This window comes from Varroa destructor, unplaced genomic scaffold (genome assembly GCF_002443255.2).
Source record: "Varroa destructor unplaced genomic scaffold, Vdes_3.0 BEIS01000001.1, whole genome shotgun sequence".
Taxonomy (NCBI): Eukaryota; Metazoa; Arthropoda; class Arachnida; order Mesostigmata; family Varroidae; genus Varroa; species Varroa destructor.
In genome coordinates, this window is record NW_019211454.1 from 60,053,409 (window position 1) to 60,075,771 (window position 22,363).

At 44.2% G+C, this 22,363-nt stretch overlaps 1 protein-coding gene across 4 annotated transcripts in view; it reads left to right on the top strand.

Annotated features, from left to right (window-relative positions):
• Nucleotides 1-363: 363 nt before the first annotated feature.
• Nucleotides 364-22,363, top strand: part of dyl (transmembrane protein dusky-like) — a 48,663-nt gene continuing 26,663 nt past the window's right edge. Inside the window, exons 1-2 of one of the 4 annotated variants that reach the window (XM_086993771.1) lie at nt 364-1,048; nt 4,049-4,277. The gene's annotated coding sequence lies outside the window, so the exon portion shown is untranslated. Of the gene's footprint in view, nt 1,121-4,048; nt 4,278-16,301; nt 16,414-22,363 lie in introns of all 4 variants that reach the window. The other 3 variants (XM_086993769.1, XM_022817757.2, XM_022817760.2) reach the window with 3 other exon arrangements.

Below are 22,363 nucleotides of genomic sequence, written 5' to 3' on the forward strand. Positions count from 1 at the left end.
AAAGCCATAACGGCACTTTGGAGAGGGAGGGGAGGGCATCTATCTTTGGACAACGGCACATGCAGCAGAACAGCAAAATCAATAGCTCCAGCTGTGGCTACGCAGGCCAGCCAGCAAAGGCAAGGACTAGTAACCATGCCGCCCGTAACGGTTCTTCTACGGTTCTGGTGAAAACTGCCGTTACTGCTTTTACTCTTACTGTTGCCGTATTCTTTACTTTCTCCCTCCACCTCATGCGCCCAGCGGCAACGACGAGTACCGCACTCTCACTGGTCTTCACACGGCGCCTGCCGCTACAACGCAGAGGCGCACGAGGTCTGCTGCCGCCGTCTTTACAGCTAGCGCAGCTGCTGACATCGTGTGCTATGCTGTCACCTCTTACCGGCGCTGCGGCAAAGCGACTAACAGCAATACAACGGCGAAAGCAACAAGCAAATGCACACATAAGGGAAAGAGCACTGCTTGCTGTTATTATATAGGTCAGTACGGCAAAGGGAAGGCTGAGAGACGCCGAAGGACTGTTACGCGGCGCGCGAACCGTTACATAGACCGACAAACGCTAAGCAACGCGTAGACATTCAGTCGATAAAACCGACGCAAAGCAGACGTCGTTGGTCACACTTTCATTGGTACTGCTGCTATTGGATCGCTTGGTGCGCGCGTACAAAACACCCAACACGCTAAGGACAACAGCGCAAGAGGCGCAGCGCTGAGAAGTGCCGGCTTTGCGTATGTTTACGACGGACTGGCAGACTTTTCAATAGCAAAAGAATCAGTGAAACAGAATCCTTAGTGGAGTACTCCGTTGTTAATGGACGTTACGGTTGTGATATAGTGAGATCTTGACGTAGAATACTGTGCGCGAAGACTCGTGGAAACGTGCTTGGTTAGTAGTTGAAACTTATTGCAAGTCGGATACGTCCAACACTTCCTGCTTCGTCGTGTCTACTACAAGCAATCGGTGGATTCAGTCCGTACAAAAATTGGATTCGATCCGAAGCACCTGCCAGTTCAGCCTTAGCTTCGTCACGCCTGGGTAACCTCAACGGTGAGCACTGGATACTACTATTAGTGGATACCCTCGTTTATCAACGTTGAGTCGATAACGGATAATATCGGTGTATGTATGTATGTATGTATGTATGTATGTACAATTATATCATACGGATACATCGACCGTGTACAACTGTGATCCAGGCACGCCTGGGACCATTCGCGTTAAGTTGACCTTGCCACTTAGGGCTAGGTGTTAACGAATTTTATAGAGGTAAACAGGATGGGCTTTTCGAGTGATCAGAAGTCGCAAATATAGTTGTTTTAAAAGTGTACTTCACTACTTACAACGTTCTTGGTCTGTGTCACAACATGTCGCTCACGAAGGACCAGGCTTCAGCGACAAATGCTCATTTGATCCTTGACTGGTGCTCGAGTACCGTTAAGTAGCTATATGATCGAACGCAGAAATGGCAGAAGGAAGTTTGGCCTACCCCAAATATCTTTGGAACGATCGGACTTCAGTTTTTCGTCATGGGCTTGTAGGTTATACATTCGCCATAGGTCCGTTTTTCCGACCTAAATGATGATTCCTCATTTAATAACCCGTGACCAGCAGAAACTGCTCGTTTATCGTTAGCGTATCAATGAATTCGTTACAAATGAAATAGCGTAGGAAATCAATGAAAGGCTACAATATATGCCAACCATAGTCGTCGACTTTCAAGTCGTTCTTTCCGTCTACCTTGTTAGCGATGTCTTCTAAACCAAACCCAATCAACAATACTCATATCAGACGGCTTTTGCCTAATAGCACAATAATAATTAAACTAAAAGAAGTCCAATGGATACCACTTTTGGATTAATCAATTTCAGTTGATTGTTTATTATACGAATCAGATGAGCTACGAAAGATAGCAGAAAGCTTTGCGCCGTAGTCAACTAGTGAACGCCAAATGGCTCCTTGATGGCTTATAATCGACAATCGAACGAGTATTCCAAGCCTTACTGATAAGACTCCGGAACGATAATCGTTTGTCCTCTACTCTACTACTAGAAATACTCTGGCGTTCACCTATTCTTATACCACAGACGAAGACAACGTTACTCTTATTGTGCATATCACTTATAGGTAAGCTGTTTCTAACATATATATAACGCAACTGTAAGGAAGATGACTACTTATATGAAGAACCCTATTGAAATCTCATTTATATCGAATCATACACAAGTTTGACATTGTCACGTATAGAATAAATGCAGTGCTCTTAAGAAATTCGAAGAGCCGGCGGCGAGTGCATTGCTTTCGAAAATCATGCTTGTCCTGTGCCCAAATCGGTCCTTGCGCTCGATACTATATGCACCTACGCAATCAGACATATATATATATATATATATAATCTGGTTCATTTTCTTGGGAACTGCTATCTTTGCTAGGTAACTAGCCTGAAAGAGGGACAGAATGCGCCTGCTGATCGAAACTTTATGAATTACGGTTACCTTTATAGAAGTGACATTGTTATAATGTTTGAAAACAGCACTATTATCAACAGTGGGTTCGCACATCGCAAGCCTGGCCAAATTGAATTAATAAGATCGTAAAAAAGCAGCGTTGAAACGACCACAAATATTATTATTCATTTTTTTTTAAAGATAGACCGTCATACAGGTGATTAGAAAAATCTTCATAGCGTCCACGTAAACACAGGAGTCAGGGCCTGACAATTGTTGCCATTACACTGCCCCGGATGGTTTAATATTAATCGTTGTATGTGTTATTGTAGCTTCAAATAATGACGAAATTAGCCAGTCACACGCTCAAAAAATATTCACTTCAATGCGTATATATGTATATGTCCGTATACTGGAAACCTCTCAAACTGTTGGGAACATCAACAAAAAGTTTGAAGCCACACTTTCATTATTCTTTTTTATGTTTACTTGCCGCATACTGTCAAAACATCAGGAGCGTATCCTAAATAGGCGGGCGATGTTCAGGCATCTTGCGTGATCTGCATATGCATCATAAAAACAAGCAAGCTCGAAAATAACCATTGTTCTGATCTTAATCCGATCGATCTGATACTTGCGCTCTATCGGATCATCTGGCACACTTATCACATCCTCGTTTACTCCTTCGGAAGTCGACTATTGCTGACTATTTAGTTGTTAGTGCTTATCATTTTCTACTGGTTGCAATAAAAAAATCTGTAAGACAAAACAGCGCATTCTACTAATTTTTTCCTTACGACAATAATTCAATTGGTACTGCAACCGAACCAGTCCATTACTACCGCTACTAGAACCGTTTTCCCATACCACAGGCGATACTGCACCGCAATATCTGTGATCTGCTTCACGCGATGACGACCGCTGTCGTCGCCCACTGACGCGCCAGTTCCGGTAGCCGTGGATCGTCAGAGATCAAAACACCTTTGACGAAGAAGATAGTTGTCCTTTCCACAGGACGGCGACGAGGGCGAGTGGAAGAAAAGGAAACTTTAATTCTATGCTAACGCTTGTCTACTTGAGCTCTTTTTGACGATTCGTCCGCCATTGCCCTTCCCGAGGCCAAATGATTAGCAATTCGCTTTTGTTTTGATCAAAGATAGGCAGGATTGCTGACGATACGATCAACCCCACGCTCGAATTGTTTGCCCCTATTGTAAGCAGCTAACTACAAGTGTCTCACTGGTATTATGGTTGCAACGAGTTCCGGTTCTGCATTGTTAACACGTGTCCGTTGGAAGTGTCGCTTGCGTGTTGTGTACTATTACCAATATACGGCGAAGATTTATGGCTGTCGACGGCGGAAATAATAACACTTCCGACATTGCTAAAGTAGCAGCAGTGGGAAACAGTGTATTTAGCTAATTATTTAATTTAGTTTCTACAAGCGACCTGAATCACTCTTTCAGGAATCGCTGCTCTCTCATAATAGAATAATGCGTAATAATTTTCTTCTCATTGCAATCATTTTGGTTTTTACAAAAACAAGCGAAGAAATCTATTTCTGTTGTTCCTCTATTTCTTCTTTGTCTGTTGCTATGGGCAGGACGGAACCGCTTGCTACATCATACTGCTAACAATGTGACCTTTTGGGATTCTACCGGCAGCCGCTACGGCGGCGCCCACACTGCTCGGCGGCTTCGTTGAGGTTTTGCTTGCTGCGTCTATGTTTTGCCTACTGCTTTCATTAATCACAACTGGGCTGCGGAAGACAGCGGAACGATATCAAAATGGGAATGTCCAGGAGGGACATTTGTTCCCAAAATGACCTCAAAGTGAGCAGCCTAACAACTATCCCACATCTGTTTGTATTTTTATTTTCGATCTTAATTTAAAGGTGTTCTTTTTCCTTTTTTCCATAAACGAGCATCGAGCGTCATACGCTCTTGCTCTCCGATGCAAGTAGGAGACCTCGAATGTTGGTTATGTATTCACTTAGCACAGATTCACTTTTTGCTGTCATTTGTTTCCAGTCAAATTTTGATCCAAGAGCAAAACCAATGAGCCTTTTGTCGTCGCCTTTGTTGCGTGACCTGAACACATTTAAACCACAATCATCCTGATTTCCTGTACTTTGTCAGCCCATCCGTCTTCCTGCCTACATCCGTTATACGAACTAGTCCTCAACTTACTAACCACTTGAAGCGCTATATCCAACAGAATTAACTTAGCGAAAAAAGAACAATCGCAACATATTTAACCTTAAACTGCTTTTTCTTTGTTGATTTGGCTACCATCGACGCAAAGGTTCTGTTTGTTGGTAAGCTGTTTGGTGGCACCAAAGAGCTTATTTCTGTTCAGTTTCGTAGAGTCGGTTTCTGTTGGTTGCTGAATGATGAATTAAAATATGAGACCATAATAGAGTAACTGCCAAAGTAACTCGAGCTTGTCTGATTGTCACCGATTGTCGGCCCCTTCAACACTGTTGCCACCAGCTACCGCTGCACCTGCCCGGGCGCTTAGCCAGAGGCCTGGTGACAAGAATTTTTCAATGAGGTGTAATAAAGGTAAAATAACAATCACAACAAAATGAAAGCTTCCCTTCGCTTTCTGCTGCCGTCCAGTTCATTGTTTCAGAGAACATTATCTAAGACAGACGATGCTTTTGCCCCTAGAAGGGTAAGCCGACTCGTTCGAACCATCTTCCGATCGCGATATACGTTTATATATAATGGACGACGGGATATTTCTTCCATCGATCTCCGACTTCAATATAGAGGAACTGTACGAGCCACCGTTACGGGATAGCAATTATCTAATTACACGCGTTTCTTCAAAACTCATTGTTTTGCAATTTGTTCTTTTCGAAATAACTGTTATTATAATATATTACTGTAACTGAAAAATTGTTGCCGGTTATCGAACACAATATGGGGCATAAGCCTAACTGGAAAATATGTGTTCATAGGGACGATAGAAGTTGCAAAATTGACCCATCAAGGGCATTACTGAAGCTAGTAGAGCTACCAAAATACGTCGTGTCAAATACCGACATAAATCGTGCCATGTTTCCTGCCAAGGAAATGGCTAGCTTAACACAGCGGCCACGATTTCATAAACAATAACGTTGTTTATAGAAGAAACTTATGTTAATTAAAGCCAGATAACTTACTTCCCTGTGAAACAATGGACTATAGCGACAAATGAATTTTTCTTATGTGTTCGCTGCTGTTGACAGTATAGAAATAGCCTGTAGATCCATGAATAATATTTGCCATTACTATCATATGGTAAGTTTAGTTCTCGCATTTCTTCCTCGATCTTGTCCTAATCGCCTCCATACCTACAATTAAACATCTAGCCCGCGTTACCATAGGATGTCTGAATGCTGCGAGGGTGACGAGCGAGGTCAATGTTTGTTTACGGGTTTAACTAGACACGGTATTGTAGCTTTCATGACGGTCATATATCCCATACCATGAATGATGTTAACGATCTTACTAAACGTAGACTATATCTATATACCCCCTGTATAAATAGACTTTGGCGTAATCCAGCCCTACACACAGAAACCGCGCATTCGTTCGTGTTTAGCAATTTCTTCCGACAACGAGACAGCAGCTAGACTGGACGCGGTCGATTCTAGAAGAGCGATGCGGCTTTATCCGGTGATAGACCGAATTGGCAATGAAAAAACCCTCAGAATCACAACCAGAGCGACGACGCTCAGGAGAAAACGAATTTTTCCAACTATCGGTAGCTATGGCTTGGCATCCGCTTTAAGCGACATCATTGGCCCCATAAATGCGTCTGTGGTTCAATTTACCTATCGATGCACAGTGACCGCATCAATTGCGTCCCTGATCCAACTGGTCATATGACCACTAAAAGACTGCGCTTCCTTTGACCGCCCAGGCGAGCAGCGCTGGCTACCGTTCCGTTCCGTGCTCGGTGCCCGCTGGTCATTCATCAGCATGACTGCCGTTATTGTCGTTGCCGTTATCAGCGTACGCCTCAGACGTGCTGATGCACGAGCTTCGACGGTATGGTGTCAACGCAACGGTGAACCGCGAGACTAAATGATTCAAATTAAGATAATAGCTAGAAGAGGATTTTACTATTATTTAGTGATAGCGACTCATCGAACGAGTAGCGAAAACTATAGAGAGAATACGGTTACTGGTGATACTGGTAGTGCCACGTCGATCGATTATCGACGGTAGAATTTCAGCGCAATAATACCATTATAACGGTACACTAACATTGCATTATTTATTATGACTATATGGTAATGTAGGTCGTGCCACGCGCAAGCAACGTACGGTCCTGTGTTAACATACTTGATACACGCTACACCGCATCTCTTTCCTGCTTGGTGTGTAGGTTGTAAAGAAATAATTTTTCTATATATTACATGGTAACTTAGGGCCAGGGAGAGGTCTAGCGGTCGCCGTAAACTTGCTGTTCCACATCGTAAGAACAGTTGATAAACAAAAGGTCATTCTGCCATCGAGGCACAGGCAACCGAAAATGTCTTCTATTACCATATCTGTTATTGTTGTTGCCGCTGTCAGCACATCCCTTATGTTCAACCGATATCGGCCGTTTGAGTAGCAACTGCTACTGCTGTCTTCGCAGTCTCATGCTTTCTGCTACTTCGCAGCTGGTTACATACTGACGAGCCCAATATAAACCATACGAAAGTGTCTAGCGGAAGCCCAAATTACGGCCCCCTGCAACGATCACTGCCACTGGCGTGATGAGCAGGTCGCAATACCGGACGCCGTTCGCCGGACGACCCACATGACGTTGTCGAATACCTTGGCTTGGAGGTAATTTCCAACGCAATCTTAAACGTTGCGGGCATTTACTTCTTCTACGGTATCTTACTTTCTTCCTCTCGCCGTTATTTCCGCTCTCTCATTTCACGTCAATCTTCAACGTTTAGCAAAAATCTGAAGAGCGATGCGATCGTCAGTACAGCGGCGATGGTGTGAGGGCCGACGTAGTTGGCTGACCATCGCAAAAGCCGTGGTAGTATCGGTAAGGCGAAACACCGATCCTTCCGTCGTCTCACTGTTTTCTACTCTGCCCAACGAACATATATGCCTATCAGAGGTCTGACGTATCAGCGCCGGCAGTCCATGTCATTCATTCATTCGTTCAGCCACTGAGACGTCGAAGCAGTATGTGGATACGGTACATTTGCTCGCGTGGGGGGGGGGGGGTTGGCGAATCGTTCAGTTGCCCCGTTGTTGCTGCTGTTTTTGGTTCCACTTTTGCTACAGGTACTACCGACGCCGAGTGTGATCGCAAGTACTCCATTCCCAGTTTTAAACGACGGGTGTGGCTGTTAATGCGCCAAAATGGACGCTTTTCGTTGTTATTATTGAAAGCGTTGTTGCCTGATACTCGCCACCAAGGCGGCGTTGCTGTGCTGAAAATTTTCCAGGGATCGTATGACTTTTACCTCCATTGCATCGCTGAGTTTGGTTGCAACGCTCGCGTGCGATGGCTAAAAGACCCAGTTTTTTTCGCTTCTGCTTGCATCTTTCTCATCGTCTTCGTCGATGTCGATTACTTTGCTTGCATATTGCTTGAATCGAACTAAACTGGGTAAAGTACTATCCAGATAAGTGGCCGCGGGGGCTGCAGTGATGCGTGCTTCCCTAGCACCGATAACCACACGATAGCTTTCAGTGATGGCGCCGGCGGTAAATGTCATCGTGACAGTCAACGGGTGGCAGTTAGAACGGGGTAATGAAAGAAAGAAGCGGACTCTACTATGTTGGGCTCTGCTGGGCTGCTTTCTTTTCGGAAATTTGTGATCACTGCTACTGCTGCCTCTGCCGTTGCGGTCGCCACAACAACTAAGGCTGGAAGGACGGGTTGAAACTCCGCCCTGAACGCTAACACCGTCGCGAGCAACAGCATCGAGAACCAACCAGCAATATCACTATACAAACCGCAGTTCGTCATCTATGCGCATTCGTTGGCTATTGTTATATAGTGTAGTATGAAGGGAATGACGAGACTCAGCGAAAGAAGAAAGCGATCAGTTCCAGGCACACAGCTACCACTGTCACATATACACATGCACAAGCACACTCGCACAGGGACGACCAAAGCACCAGCCAACAACTCCGTAAAAATCCTCCGCTGCCTGTCTGTTCGACGATAACCTACGAACTTGGCTGGCTAAAAGAAGCGCAAACGATATACACGCATGCAAGAAGCGATGATGGACCCAGCGGATTGGACGAGAATGCAAGCTCTATAAAAAAAAAAATATATATATATATCTAAACCGCTAGATAGATGGAATTCTCAACTCAGGAAAAGGATTGCTCACTATATGTGCTATTTTGCTCCTCTTGCCGCGAGGCGCTATTGCAGTTCCTCGCAATAGTGAAGTTTTCATCTAGGCTGCCTCTGTTGTTGTTGTGAGGGATGTGTGTGTATGTCAACCTGCGACATCGCTGTCATTGCTTGATGGGCTTTTTTTTTTTAAGTTTTCTACCGCGTCGTATTTCTATTGATCTGCACTTACACCCCTCTCTTCATTTAACGTTATCCTTTACTCTATAGCTTCTATTGCTTTGTCGTGCCGCATCTGTTGCCGTTTCGACAGTGAAATGGGGGGTTGACGACACTCGAGCGGACGGATACGGCTTTTGACTACGCCGGTGAAATAGTCAAGATGGTAGCAGTAATATTAAATAAGAATGAAACTTGAGCTCGCATTGGTGGCCGAAGCAGCGTCTAAAGTTTTAAATTTAGCAACAATTCTACCTTCTGTTTTGATTTGTTGCTTTTTCAGTTAGCAGTTTCTTGGCAATTCCGCCATTTGCTATAAGTAGCAATGTGAATTAGTAATGATCCATACAAGCCAAAAGTCGAGACAATTCGCCATTTGTGAAAGCTCCTCGACTTTATTATTATTAGTCAAGATATTCGGACATGCAAGCGGGACTAGGGCGAAAATAGGCAAGTCTGAATTGACGTCAGCAGCTCCCATAGAAGCCTATTTTGCAGATAGGACGAAATTGGAGCGGAATACGGCAAGCTGCGCGAGACACCGGGCCGTTCAGGAATCAGGTAAAGATTCGAGTTCAGCTGTTATGTACATGTATGAAATCATATAGACAAACACGCGATTCTATTTTAAATTAGAAGAACGATGCTCGGCCCACATGTGCCACCATTTCCTATCAAAAAGGTACCAGCGCAGCTATAGAACAAATGGAGAAGAAGCCGTGAAGGTGCCACGTCCGCTGTTAGCGATTCAGCTATATAGATCTGTAAAATAGGATTGTGATGCTGTTCATAATTACAGCGACAAAAAAAGCTATTAGTTTCGAGGCACTGCTTCATTTCCGTAGTAAGCTGCGTCATTTTTTATATATATATATAGAGGAGATACTGCTGAACTCCGTTAATCTGCATAACCCTGCAGGTACAAAAAATAACCCAACTGGCTAAAGATCCAGTTAAAAAAGCAAACAATTGCGGCCCAACGTCCAAAATCCATGCTCGAAAAATACAATGAATCTCATTTGGCTATAATCTGGTAAGTGCAAAATTTTCGGTGGTTTGCAAACGCAGACGGCCAATGATTAAAGCTAATCGACTTGAGGCATGTGAACGCTACAGACGCCCGGGATGAACGGACGGCTAGTTTCCAGTCTTTTCATGACGAAGCTATCTTAAGTGACCTTTTTGGCCCCGCGTTAAATTTGATCGTTAGAGGAAGAAGCAAACACAATAGATTAGTCCCAGACATAGGTAAAAGTGATATGACTATTGCTCACTGAACCGTATGGTGATGCCATAATACTATTCTTTGCATCGTTCTAACTCGCAATTAAAAACATGTTCACGACGCGATCCACTCGATCGATTACTCTACCTAAGGGAAGAACCCGTAAATCTGTAGTCAGCGTAAGTTGTTTTACGTCATCCTCTCCTCAACTAGTAGTAATCAACCATCCTTGTTAAGCTGCCTATAGTAAACGGATATATATCTATTCTAACGAGACGTATGGTGATACAATAGCATGATTCATTCTAACAAAATCAGTAGTATCGCTAGCGGATTATTTTCCATGCATCAGTCTGCATTACGCCGCTCAAGTTCCGTTCACTGAAGTCAATGCAGTTGCCTCCACAAGGGGCGGTTTTTACCTGCAAAAACATGAGTGGAACATAGCAACCATTTATAGGTATCTTTTCTATTTATTTCTATTCGATTTCATGGCGAAACAATTAAAACATTCCAATGACTTGGACCTACTTTTGCTTGGCAAAGAAGTTGGAAACCTTTTCAGTAAAGCCTTTGGAGAGTGATTGTTGGTTGGGTGGAGATTCCGTTGCTTAGTTCCTGCGTCGTTCACCAGTTCATAAGCAGCTTGCCGGCTAAACTTTATTCTTCCTCTTACCTTCCCGCTCCCCTTGCCAATGCGATTTCTCTCCATCAGTGGCCAAGTTTAAGGTCAACACTAGTTGAATCTTTGCCCTTTAACCGAGACTTTTGTTATTGTTAGAGTCGAATCGGGTAATACAGATTGGCCCGTTAAAGTTCTCATACTTTGTGGCGAATCGTTTCTCACTGATATGCGACCTAAAAAAGTAATACTTGAAGAGATCCAGCTATTCGTTCTATTTTACATGTGAGCGTATATGTCTGCTCCTGTGTGTGCCAACCGTGCCCCCTCCAAATGAAAATTGCGACGATTCAGACCGAGCTTCGGGCCGTTTGTTCCTTCGTTTTTTTTTCGCCATATGGCATTGCCTGGTTGCTACTCGTCTTCAATATATTTCACATAAACGAAATTACTTTACGCCCATCGCCACGCCACATGGCAAAACTCTCATTTGTGACGCGAGTTGGTCAATATGCTCAAGATAAGTTTGTATTCTACCAAAAATGTTGATGCCCTTGGCATTTCGTCGTTGTTTCGTCGAGTAGTGGACGTTCAGCTGCTGTTATTGACGGTCGTATTGATTGGCCTAGAGTTTCTGCTTTGTGGCTGTGTATTCTTACGGTTCTTTTAGGTTGTCGTATTTTTATCGTAGACAGTGACATTACTGCAGTGTCAGCAGCGGATCTGGCGCCAACTAGCGGAATCATCACAGCATTCTACCATCACAATATGTGTAGGTCAATCTGTCGAGGAGACCCTAGCTAAGCAGCATTTACAGTGTCGCTAAGCTTAACAGACATCAGCGGACACGAATCACGTCGTAAGGACGTCGCAAATCGCCGAAATTGTAGTTCGTCGCACCGCCTGCTCGGGCTTTGCAGCAACGGTCTTCCTCACCTTCATAAGCTGTGAGATTTTGTTAGCGCCTCCCGCCTTCGTTTTCGCATGTAGAGTACGAATGTAGTGTTCGGCACACATGCATACTTTGACCCGGAGGAATGGAGTTGTTTTTGCGCGTTATGCCTGCAAAACATTGGTCAGCCATTTCGCGAAGATTACCACTGATGAGCGGGGTTACCTATGTGAGGGGAGAGAGAGAGAGAGGGAGAGACGAGGACGCATGGGGTACGAATGTATTACACTCTATCGGGCCAGCTGCGGTCAGTGGACACTGAGCGAAATATGTACAACACATCGATAATCCACTAGCGCTTGCCAACAAGTGCATGCGTCCATGATATCTCAAGTGCGGACAAAGCTTAAAGAATTCAATTGATAGTGACTTAAATGTTAGGCTTAAGTTTCAAGCAGAACATCTACGACAACGCTAGGATCTTGCGTTAGACGTTTTTAGAGGTGAAACTTACATTATACAGGTTTTGGGTGCAAATGTATTTTTCTCTTATGTCTCTGATAATAAAAGTGATTTACTTGCACCTACACGTCAACAGGTTTTAAATTAAATAAAGCTATTATTATCTGGTTAACTATCTATGATCTAAGAGTTAATACGAATGTACGTGCTGATACACTGGCCTTATATTAAGAATTTCTACGAGCTCGTACCCATGCTCAACATTATGTATCCTATCAAAAACCACTTTTATGAAGAAACCGCATACACATCACGTACGCCATTAGACCACTGCTTTCCTGTACATCCTCATGTACAGTGTGTTATATACGTATGTTCCCTCGTCTACCGCACATACAGTTGTAATGTTCTATACTCGGTTGGAACGGCCGTCTGTCAAATGTTAACAGCTGTAGCGGCCATCGCAGTCATTTTGTTATCTATCTGAAGAATACGACAAGAACTGCAAACGTTCTTTCTCTTATGCCATTCTTCTTAACGGACACTGTCATCTATTACCCTGTTTATCCAGTTACGGCTATGATGGGCAAATGATAAGCAGTGCCCTTTGTCCAAACGTGTTGCACCACATGCGACGATAGTAACAGTCAGTCATTATCATAGTATTTTCAACTTCTGTGAGAGCCACCAAAACAATCGCACTATTTATCACACAAACGTGATTGAAGAGACGGGATGAACTGTCCCTGGCGCTCTTCGCTTTGTTTGGCCGTGGCCATTCGTTTGCTGGTCCGCCATAGGAACGATGATACTAATCTGATGGAAGACGAAAATCCATTGGCTTTTCTTTGGCCTACTCTAACTCTAGATATCAGTACTTATGCATATATACGAGTGTATAATATACGTGTATCTAATTGGTAGTTGCAGGGCAGTACTCTATGCATTTTCTGGGCACAGACCAGATTCGCTTTCTGTGCTGCCGCGACCTATTGAGCTTCGCTAACAACTCCGCTCGCTCCGTCGATCTTCTCTGAAGCTGTATCATCTACTTCTGCTGCCGTTGCTGTACATTTCATTTTCATTTGATAGCGGTGAAGAGAATGATGCACTTAGTCATCTTTTGTTGTTATCGCCCCTGCTGCTAGTACAGCTCTGCTCCGGAACTGCCGCTGGCAACGGTACCGTCGTCACCGACTCGGCGGCTCCAGACACGATACGCACCAGGAATCCGGTTTACCAAGGGGCTTGGTCGGTTGTAGAGGTTTGTTCGGACGAAGGGGGCTGAAGACCGGCTGCCCAACGCTGACGGTAAAACGTAGGTGTTTCCGTGCTTCCTAGGCTCCTTAACATGTCTTCGGCGCGAAGTGGCGCGACATTTTTATCGTAGTCATGACGTCTGTTGATTCTACAGTTGAACGTAGTTATGTGGCACTCAGCGACTGCAACGGTCGCGTTGTCAGCGGCCGCGCCTCCTCCGCTTTTTGCTCCTTGCTTCAATTTAAGCTATGATGGTAGGTGCCTGTAATCACAGTCCTTGTAGGATCGTTGTTGTGAGGGAGGAACTTTAAACTGTATCGAGGGCTTGCTTACTCGACGGCTGCTGCAAAGTGTAATAGAAAAGCGGGTCAAGCACCGCTGAATGGCAAGCCAAACGAAGCCGGTACTACTGTCGCCGCCGCCACCACCACGGCAGACAAGCGAAATCGATCAGAAGGTAGGCTTCATCTTCAACATTTTCGTGCTACAGGATAGAGAAACATAAAGCTTAATCGATATTCCTCACAGCATAAACAAAACAAGGGCCACTAAAAATCGACACACGTGACTGATCACAGGCCCTTATGCTGTTCTCAATTTAGTAACCTGCGCCTGAAAGCTAAGCATGCCGCCTTTCCTGATTTGTCAATATCTCTACTAAATACAGTATTAGTACTGCAAATAATACTGCTAGAAGCTTAAAGTACCCATATTTCGCTATCGTATGTTCAAAAATAAATACATTTCTACTGTTCCAGCAGAAAGCGAATGCCGTGGCAAGGTTCAACTATTGTTACCGTCATCGTTGTTGTTGTTGTCGTCATTGCGGTCCTTGTAACTAAATAAATGCTACGTTTTTTCCGGTCAGATAGGCGACTAGATACGAATACGGCAGTGGTGTTCGTTTAAAAAATTAGCTGGAGCTGTAGGGGCGCTTCAGCCATGGCCGCTTGAGAAATGCGATGACGTAGGCTCCAGTAGTGGCAGCGGCAGATCGGCGACGACAAATTACCGCAGCGCTACAAGAATCTAAGCCCGGTTCGGCGCTTTGAACCAGATGATCAGGACGTCTGGAGTGAACGAATTAACGTAGCTCGGCTGCTTCCGTCGCCATTGTTGTGACTTCCGAAACGCAAGCCAATCCGCCAAGACCCGGCGTGAACACGAATGATACCTCTGGGTCTTGGAGAAGACCTCTGGATCTAGTGTACTATTGCTACGCGTAAGCTGTAGCCACCGCCGGCATTTCCGTTGCTACACCGGCTGTCGCTGCTGTCTCTGATCTCATAGCAGAATCAAAAATCGCAAATGTTATTAATTATAGTATTGCACATAAGCGAACAAAGAGCGGGGGTAACATCAACTGTAGTACGTAGTGGTGTTGGCGAGAATGGTATGTGTTATGGTGGCAAAAAAAGCGAACGCGCTTGTGATTGCGGGTGTTTTTTTTTATCTTCCTATTGCCTCTAGCGGCTGCTAACGTGCACCTTTGTCGCCCGGTCTCTCTTCAGCTCGGATTCTCGCAAACCGGGTCGAACTTGCTGAATTTTCGTGTTGTTGTCGGTGCGACAGAAAAAGGATGGTCTCACTGGCAACGAGCCCAGTAGATGCAGGCAATAGCAGGACTCAGAATACGGCTATGTTACACAGGCATTAGAGGATATATATTGGCGCATATCGTATGTGACGTGCCTACGTCCGCTAATGGATCGTTCTTCGTCTCGTACGTTGGATGGGAGAATCCGAAACAGAACAATCGATCGAAAATTCCAATCGAACCAAAACGGCAGCCGCACAGCTGCTGCGGATGCGGAGCTCCTGGCAAGCGAAACGAAGTACGTAACCAGGAAAAGCTTCGACATGAAAATTTACGCGGCCGTATTGTGGCCCGCGTCGCTGCAAGTGTAACTTCACAACCGCCGCTGCTGCTGACTTGACGAACTGGAATGGCACGCGCGTGCTGCATTTCGACGACGCTGTTTATGGAGCTGCTGATGAAGACGGTGTACAAAATCCGAGAACATGTCAACACGACCGCAGCCTGTCAGTGGCGTTTTAAAAGATACGGAAAAGTGAACAATGAAAATAGAGACAGAGAGAAGGGGGCCATGCAACTCATACTGTTGTTCTTCATTGAGCACAACAAGAACACAGCTCGCCACAAATGGTAGGATAAGCAATTGCGCACAGTACCATATGGGATCGGGTGTTTTTGCTCGTCAATAGGTAGCGCCCCATGCTGAGCGACGGGACGTACGGTAACGGGACGTTCGTTTGGGCACTCTCGCTATCGGATTAGATCAACTCTAGAAATTCAATGCTATTACGCCTCGTTCGATGCCGACCGCGTTTGAAGCGTCTGTCTGTAGCCATAGAATTGTTTACTGTTTAGCTTCAATAGAAACTCCATTCATAAATACAAGGGCATTTCTCTTTACTGACACATGTCAAACATTCGTACCGCTAGAACGAAATGTGTAGCATGTTGTAACAAGGCTATGTGACTAGTCCAATGCACCTTTCCCGGGCGCAGATGGTAAATGGGTGCCACAACACACACAACTACGGTATCTTTTCCTTATCTAATGAGTGATCTCTGGTTCTATTTGAACGAAGCTTCTAGAGAACTATAGCAAACGTCTTTTATTGAAAGAGCGTATAACAATCTCCAATAACAGCATGAGCTGTTCATATGAGGTACTAGGAATTAACATTTATTTTAAACCATTCATAGACGAATATGTCATAGCGAGACGAATGTTTGGGAGTTTTCGTTTGGTCAGGATTATTTCTGACATGCATTCTTCACTGTGATAACGATAGACGTTATTTTTCCTATTTGAAACAATTACACCCCGCAGGACAAAATGTCACCGTGTTCCATTTCTGCAGGATGGGCCACATTCGAAAATGACCGGCGCCGATCAACGAAGAGACGTTGAAGCTTTAAATGTGCTCACCCATCGGGCCAAAGTGAGTCTTGATGATGGTTACTATTTTTGCGTAATATTTCCTCGATCTTCGCATACTTCAATGCCGTTGTCCTAAACCCACCTCACCTGCTATGTGTTATTACAGTCAAAAAATGATTATCGCACAAAGGTATAGTATTTGCGCAAACGTAGTGTATTAGCTACGTTCGCTAATGCTTTTGTATTGAATTTTGTCTTCTGTTCGCAGTGTCCCATCTCACGCAAATGCCTTTTTCATTAACCAATCGCCACTCTTTTGCTGTTTGCTATAAGCCTATCAGCTTGCCAGTGTCGTCCCCTTTGATTAAAGCTACTGAACAAAGCGTTTTAAGTGCATCTCTGTTTGCTTATCTAGCTCGGTGCTATTTTTCGCTCTCACATGTCAAATGTCGTTTTCGCTTTGCACTACTTCGGTTTCTCCCGTCGACCCCTCTTCTGCTCGCCGACCAGGCCCGTGATGAGGATGCGTGCCTCTTTTTGCTTCGCTATTGGTCTCTTTACCTACGCGATAAACTCGAACCCCATCGCGTCTATCTCGATTGACGGTGCTAGTCCTGGCTTGACTATTGCTGTTGTGTTGTCAGCTACCCCACGACACTGTGGCACCTACAAAGATATAGAAGTCATCACGTTTGCTCTTGTCTCGCACGAACGCTAAACAGGCAGGCGTCTAGCCCGTTACTTGTCTCACTCCAGCACATGCACACACATGTACACGCTCGCACACACTCGCACCCAGAGAAGCGTACGCGCAATGCTCCAACTCACAGTGCAGAAAATGCGGATTTGATTGGCATATCATAGCGTCACTACGGAACAGAACCGAATAGACATTGTGACAACACCACTTAACTCGTACTGAAAATGCTATCAAATGGTTTTCCATCGACGCGACCGATATCTTCTTTCTCGCCAACGTTTTCTCGAACTTTATTATTTTGCCAATATGACGAATCTCTCTCTCTCTCTCTCTCTCTCTCTCTCTCTCTCTCTCCGCTTTTTACGTTGTCAGCCACTTTTAAATTCATCGCTTCTTTGCACATCATCATTATGGTGATCGTCGTAGCAGACTTTTTCTTTGCATTGTTGTTGCCGTCAGCGCCATTCGTATATCGATGGTAGCGTCCAGTTAGAGACGATAAAACAATGACGACGACGACGACAACAATAACAAATGTTGTCTGCTCCGCTGCTGGCGTCGCTTCTCGGTAGTGGAGTCAGGCTTTTTTGCGCTGTGCGGATCAGCCCCCGTTCACAGACCCGTTTTTCCATTCTGGCGTGTGGCTACATTTAGCCAAAATGGGTAGCAGCTTAAGCAGGAAAGGGATAGAAAATGTCACGAACGCCGGCTGCCGATTCAAGAGGCGACGTGACCATTCAGTAAACTCGGCTAAATGTTTTCGACTACAGCAGCGGCATTCTATAGGAAGGCGACGTTTATATATCAAGTCGAAAACGATTTTAGCAAAGAAGAGACCGTTGATCGGGAACGAAGAGATGCTACTGTGATGACAGACAAGGGCAGCCGAGGACATCTGGTGAAGTTGAGGTACACAACTTGTCACAGGCCGACGGCCAAGCTAGGAAAGACTAAGGGACTAGTTGAATGCATATTCGGTGGACCAGATGGAAAGCGTAAGAAAGGATGATAGATAAAAAATTACATTGTCAAATTTGAATAGTAGAGACAAAATATTTTTTCTTTTAGTCGTATGACTAGCTTCCATCTGCTTTTAGTGTATTGGTATTATAGTTGTCGATAACTTGAAGTGTACCTTACCGAAAGAAGTAAGCGTTGGCTTAACAAAAAAAATGAACAAGGTTTGCTGAGCAAGAAAATTCACGTATTCATATTAACATTATGAGTTGTCATTTTATTTATGGGATGTTGATCTCTTCACTTGGAACTATTGTGCACGAAAAACGTGTCGTACTGCTATGGACAAGGTTTTTTTCCGATCATTCTTAGGGACTGATCTAATGAGTACGACGGTTCGTAGCGTATATCCAAACAAGCAAATCATACGAGTGCCTAATTGTCGTAATCTTTTGACAATACCTATGATTTCATACCATTTTAATTTAGATAAGGCGCTTTGCTTTCTTTATGAGATCCATTTCCTATAAACAGCCAACAGCATATCGAGACGAATAAAAGAATCACACATATAAAAATCCCAAGGGGGTACGACTTCTCAACGCCCGATTAGAATCAGTCGATTTGACATTATTGACATGTGTGTGATGACTGACGTTTGACTTTTACCGCCACTTTTACTATTGCTCATGCTATTTCTGAGGTAATCTATGCCCGTTACGCCACGATCGATATCGACAGTGCGTCCTCGTTTGATATTCTTTGGGCAGATAGACGAAGATATGGATTCGTTCTGCTCCTAGCTATCTACGCATGATCAGTGGTAGTGAAGTACTACTGTTTATTTTTTAGTCATTTATCGACGTCAAAAGCAACCAGCCACCGTAATTTCCGTCACTTTCTCTTCGTTACGATGCCCAGCCTGCCTTTACTGCCTTGCCTTCAATAACCGACGAGCTCTGGCTTCTCGAGCTTCGCACTACTAGATCCTAACAGTAATTGACATCATCTGGCGCTGGTACAGTCATCGACGACTGTGCAGTATATTAATTGTAAAGATAGAAATCCTAGTAGTTGCCGCTTATTATAGCGGAACCGAAATAGGCGGTCGTTGCGTCAGACGACGATGTAAGAGGAACGGTTTCGCTAGTTTGGCCATATTACTTCGCTATAGCTGATCGAGCAAATTGCCGATCCTCGCCTCTTCTTATTTTGCGGCTTACGCGCCTAATGGCGACTGCGCCTGGCCAGCCCGTAGCACCTTGACGTGGACAAGTCAGTGCCCACGTCAATAATGCGCCGCTGCTTAGCTTTTGCATTCAACCACGTCGTAGGGATGAGATGGGGCCAGCAACTGTTGGTTAGATCGAAGCGATAGAATGGATTCATCGGCGACGGAATGTCCGGCCGAACGATGATAGCGAATAAATAGGACAACAACTTCAGCTGAAGAACGCCAGGTAATGGCACACAGAAGCTGCGGTGGCGGTAGCAGCAGCACCAGGAACAGCGCTAAGGAAACTGATCGGAACGAAAGCCACGGCTATAGACGTATATATATATATATATATGATAGTAATGATCTACGCTTGCTGGGATGTATGCTGGCTTCGCTCTCTCTCCTGTCTCTTCCTCTGTGTATAGTTCGTATCTAATATGTGCGTTTCTATGTGCTGATATTGCGCTATACGATGCCGCTAGCAACGCCGACGTCAACGACAACGACGATGGTAGTGATAGCGCGACGAAGAAGCGCCAGACGCTTCGGCATCAATCAGATTCTTATTTCTAATCGGATTCAACATATAGTGCATAATACATGAACTCACAGAATAAAAGACGTCCTTTCAAATCATATGACCTTTGCGCAGGCTTATTCGCTTGAATTTGGATGGCCTCGATCGCCCCGATATTCATGCTGCTCTACAGGACGGTGGCTGAAAATGTATACGATTATCATGGCGTATTGGTAACAAACGGGAATCGCCGTCGGCGAGATTGATTCTCTTTTGGCAGATTGCCCGACATGTCGGTCTGCCTGTCAATCTCGAAACTATCCAGGGCAGCTGATGCGGTAAAGGTTGACTTAGCCATTTAAATATGGCTGCTACTGGCGGCACATTGTTGCCTTGTCATGATAGTTCTTCTGGTCTGATCATTGAAGATGGAATTTATGATGTCATCGTCCTTGATCGGTGTACCATTTAGCCAGTTAGTGCATGAGAGAAAGCATCGTATGGTCCCGTTGTAATATACATATCCCATCGATTTCTGGTGACTTTTGCAACCCATTACGAATTTAGGACGTCTTACAGTAGGTCATACTTTGGCGGGCAGCAAAATGTCCCGCAGTACGGTAAAATCCAAGGAAACTAAATCCGCCTGATCGCACCCTGCTTGAATGAGTAGGCAAGAGTCTCGGCTAGAGAAGGAGTAAGGCTTGTCAACAGGAAGCAACAAAATTATTGTAATGGTCATATCGTGTGTTAGCCAAACAGGTCCAAAAGGCCACGTGTCTCGGGAAACCAGTCGAGCAACCAACCAAACGAGGCTCATGTCATCGTGCGATTGCGAAGGTCAGAGGTCGAAAATATCAGTAGCAACATGGTCCGTCTCGCGCAGAAAGTGCATTAAGGTTCAGCTAAAGGTCCGTCAGCCAGACACCAAAAAGCATCTTGTTGACGATGGCAGAGAGACGCGGTTTACCTGCTTGTTGAACTGATAGCATCGATATGATGTCGTTGGCTACAAATGACGCGAGATCGTTTCAAACATGGCTACTAACGATTAATCTTGTACTTTCTTTGCTGAAGGGAAAGCAAAAAGCGACAGAACGTCAGTCATATACATATATAGACAATACATTCACGCGTGCTTAACGTCTTGTCTATAGAACAACGAAAAAATGTTCACATCTACTAACGCAGCTAGTAGTAATAATGAATAAAGCTAGAATTTGGAACTTGGAACGGATTAACTCGGATCAGGATGCCAATGAAATTCTTTTTACATGCTATTACTACATGAAACTACACGGGTAGTCAGGATTTACTTCGATAAAAATAAAAGCGAAATGGTTCAAACCACGAGTACAAATAAACGTCAGACCTCGGGGGTGACCGTGGCTTCACCTCTCTGGCACAAGAAGAAATCTATATGGAATAGTTCATCAATGCTATCATATCAAAGAGCATCACCGTCGATAATAATAATGACTATGGAAGCGACACTTATGGTAGGCTATAAATAGTACTCTCTGCGCAATTAGTTGGCCGAGTCAATCTAGACATCTGCTAAAGGCTTTATTCGGTATATCATAAAACGTAGCGATAAAATCGAATAAAAAGTTCCTCTCGAAAATTCTGACAAGTAAGAACGTTTGTGTTTCATCGAGAGTTCCTAACTTCCTGGTTTGATTCTCCAGTTGCTTTTTCAAACTATATGTCAAGAGATAACTTATCTTGGCCATGTTCGTTTTTTGCATTGCTCCATTAAATTAGTATCTTAGTGAAACGTCTAACTCGGTTACTTTGATTACGTACCTGGCACAATACGCTGCAAATGGTCAGTACCTCTAGAGTGGCCCACGTCGCTTTTTTATATTGTGACACGAGGATTTTGCCGGTTTAGCGAAAAAAAATAATCGTCGCTGAGGCTCGGTCTTAATATTGCCGGGACCGCCAGCATAACTGATTATGACGACGTACAAAATCAATGGGGAGACAACCAGGAATTGTCCTGACTGGAAGCGCGTGGGCGGAAATGACTCAATCTCGACAGGACAAATGCTTAATCACGTTTTAAAATTAAGGTCTTCGAAACTCTGCAGCTTTATTAAGCCCGGTGGTGGAGAAAAATCGTTTTGCATTTTGAGTGTTCCTGCCTGGCACAACATGACGCAGACATGAAGTGCTTTATCTATTCTGGACGTTAAGTGTGTGTGTGTGTGTATAATGCCATTCATATCCCTGCCTATATATTTTTATAGGTTTAATTTTTCGACACTGACGAAAACGAGACGACAAAAATAGGGAAGAATAGACAGACATTAGCGGTATATAACGGCGCATACACGAATGATCTGACGAACGTTTGAGCTTGCTATAGCTATATCTTTGGCTAAGGAAAAGAAAAAGTGTATTTCAAAATATACGAGTAGGCACAATTAGCGGTAGTTTTTCGAAGAACCTTCAAAGTTGGTTGTGTAGAACAAACAGGCTTTTAAAAAATGTTAAGTCTATTAATTTCGATGAAATAATCTGATTTTTTTAAAATAAAGCATCATACAGTTGAATAGCAGAATCTAGGCCTATGTCTATATTCATAGAGACTGAAAAAAATCAATTTTTTTCAC